This window comes from Vombatus ursinus, unplaced genomic scaffold (assembly GCF_900497805.2).
Source record: "Vombatus ursinus unplaced genomic scaffold, bare-nosed wombat genome assembly UNPS02005659.1, whole genome shotgun sequence".
NCBI lineage: Eukaryota > Metazoa > Chordata > Mammalia > Diprotodontia > Vombatidae > Vombatus > Vombatus ursinus.
Window position 1 is genome coordinate 20,287,414 of NW_020945437.1, and position 3,072 is coordinate 20,290,485.

Consider the following 3,072-nt stretch of genomic DNA (forward strand, 5'->3'; position numbering starts at 1 on the left):
GTCACTTAACCCCATTGCCTAGCCCAAAAAAAAAAAAATTCATACTGCTGTGCTTGACAGAGATAACTCCAATTTCTACAATGTTTCATAGTTTACAAAGCACCTTCCTCACAGAATCCCTGTAAGATAAGTAGTGTAAGGATTATTACTTTCATTTTAAAGACTGCTCTTTTCTTTCTTTCTCTTTTTTTACCATTGTGACAATTTTATTGACAAAAATAATCCAGCAGACAATATTCACAGACGGTGATCACGGTGACCATTCTTTCTGTGAGTACTATCAGAGGGTATCAGAGTGACATCCTCGATCCACCCAATTTTCATTCCAGAACGTGCCAGGGCTCTCAGGGCAGACTGTGCACCAGGGCCAGGGGTTTTAGTCCTGTTTCCCCCTGTGGCCCAAAGTTTGGTATGAAGGGCAGTGATGCCTAGTTCTTTACATCTCTGGGCAACATCCTGAGCAGCCATCGCAGCAGCATAGGGAGAAGATTCGCCTTTGTTAGCCTTGACCTTCATCTCACCAGTCACTTAGCAGATGGTTTCTTTGCCAGAGAGATCAGTCACATGGACAAAGGTGTCGCTGAAGGAAGCAAAGATATGGCAGACACTAAACACATTCTCTCCCTCTGCAACTTGAGGTCCAAGGCTGATGACCTGCTCTTCCTTCTTTTCCTTCCCCTTGCAAGGCGCCATTTCCAAGGCTTCTGGTCGAAGGATGGGGACCGATGGTGGGGAGGCCGCAGCTCCTTCTCCAGATTTTTCCGAGACCATCAAACTCATCATTTCTCATAGCATAGTAGAATTACATCACAATCATATAACACAACTTGTTCAGCCATTCCCCAATTGATGGGTGTCCCTGCAATTTCCCATTCTTTGCCACCACAAAGAGAGCTTCTATAAACATTTTAGAACATATAGGTTCTTTTACTTTTTCCCTAATCATCTTTTAAACATCTTTAAAATGAGGATAAAAATACCTGCCCTCCCTCCTACTTTTGTTATGAAGATCCTAATGAGATCATGGATAGGAAAGGATTTTGTAAATTGTAAAACTGTGCAAACATGAAGGGTTATCAGTAATAATGATTTGTCATCATCATCATCACCACCACCACCACCTGGCTTATGCTCTGAACAAGACCTGTGATTTCATTGATATAGGGAATCTCTGCTATCAGCACTCTGCAATTATTTGTGTACTTTTTCCTCCCTTCCTTCCCACAATCAGATTGTAAGCTTTCTGAGGCACAGACTGTATTTCCATATCACTAGTGTGTGCATGGGGCCTTGAACAATGATGGCACTCAGTAAAAGTTTGTTCAATTGAATTCACGTAGAATGACCTCTGAAGGCTCATAGTAGCATAGATGTGGAGCTAGAAGGGATGTCAGAAGTCATCCAGTCCAACCTCTTCATTTTACAGGTGAGAAAAATGAACCCTGGGGAGGTCATGACTTTCCCAAGGTCATACAGACGAACGCAAAAGGCAAGATTTGAACCTAGTCCTCTGACTCCAGTGTCCATTGACTTTCCCCCATGTTACAGTGGCTTCTAATACTTTGAGGGTTCTGGATTCTTCATTTGATGTCTAATCTTCTGGCGAATTGAGGGCACTTCAAGGGGTGTGAATTAGAGAATCTGGGGGAATCTTACCTGGAAAAAAAGCCCAGTAGAAAAAAAAAGTTGTGTTTCTCTTAAGAGGGCCAAGTTACATTTAATCATATAACTCCTTAGCCTGGCATTTGAGGCCTTCCACAGTCTGCTCCAAGATTCCCTTCAAATATGAGAGTACTGCTCTTGGAATCACTAAATCTCAGCATTAAAAAGAACCTCAGTGATTTTTCTAGTCTAACCCACATTAGAACAAGAATCTCCTTTACTGCCTGCCTGACAAGTAGTTTCCAGGTTCTGCTTGAAAAACTCTAGAAATGGAGAGCCTGCTGTATCCTGAGGGAAGCCAGCCTACTTTTGGATAGCTCTAATTCAGAAGCATCTCCTGACATCAAGTCTAAAGTGATTTCTTCAACTCCTACCCATTGTTCTTAGTTCTGCCCTCTGAGGTCAAACAGGAAAAGTCTAATCCCTCTACCATATGGCAATTTTTTAAGTGCTTGAAGACAATTATCATGTCTCCCTGAACTTTCTCTTCTCCAGGCTAAACGTCCCCCACCCCCAATTCTTTCAACTGATTCTTATATGTCATGGACTCAAAACCCTTCACTATCCTGGTTGCTCTCCTCTGTATACTTTCCAAGTGCTCAGTGATTGCCTTAAAATATGGCACGCAGAATTAAACACAATACTTCGTATACGGTCTGACCAGGTCAGAGTACAGTGGAAATATAACCTCCTTTGTTCTGATTATTCCTTAATTTTTCCCAAGATTGTAATGGCATTTATGGTTTCCATATCACACTGATGAATCTAGTTGGGCTTGTGGCCCACTAAAACCACCAAATCTTTTCTAGATAAAGCTGTATCTAGAAATGTTGCAGATATTGCACTTGGGAAGCTGATTTTTAAAAAAAAAAAACCTCAAGTTTAAGACTTTACATTTATCAAGCTACTAAAATTTCATTGCCTTAGATTTGGTCCAATGTTTGAGCCTGTCATTCCAGAGAGATCATTTTGGACCCTCACTCTATTATCCAATGTGTTAACTATACCTCCCAGCTTTGGTTCATCTGAAAATTCAATAAGCATGCCATTTATGTTTTTGTCTAAGTTACTGATGAAAATATGAAACAGTGCAGGTACTAGAACAGATCCCTGGGGCACCTCATTGAAGACCCTTCCCCAACTTGACATGAAAGCATTAATAACTGTTCTCTTGGTCTGGCCGTTCAACTGGTTTTGAATGGACACTATCTCGCTTACATATTTCTGTATCATTCTCAAGTATAACACAAATGACTTTATCAAATAGTTTACTAACATCTATATAGATGATATATAGCATTCTGATCTACCAAGTCTAACATAACTGTTAAAAAAAGGACATAAGTGTACTATGGTATGACTTAATCTTGATGAAGCCATCCATCCAGTCTTCTCTCACAAACTGTTCTT

The 3,072-nt window shown here is 40.6% G+C and overlaps 1 pseudogene; it reads right to left on the minus strand.

Moving 5' to 3' along the window:
* Nucleotides 1–237: 237 nt before the first annotated feature.
* Nucleotides 238–693, minus strand: LOC114032660 (annotated as a pseudogene).
* Nucleotides 694–3,072: the final 2,379 nt, after the last annotated feature.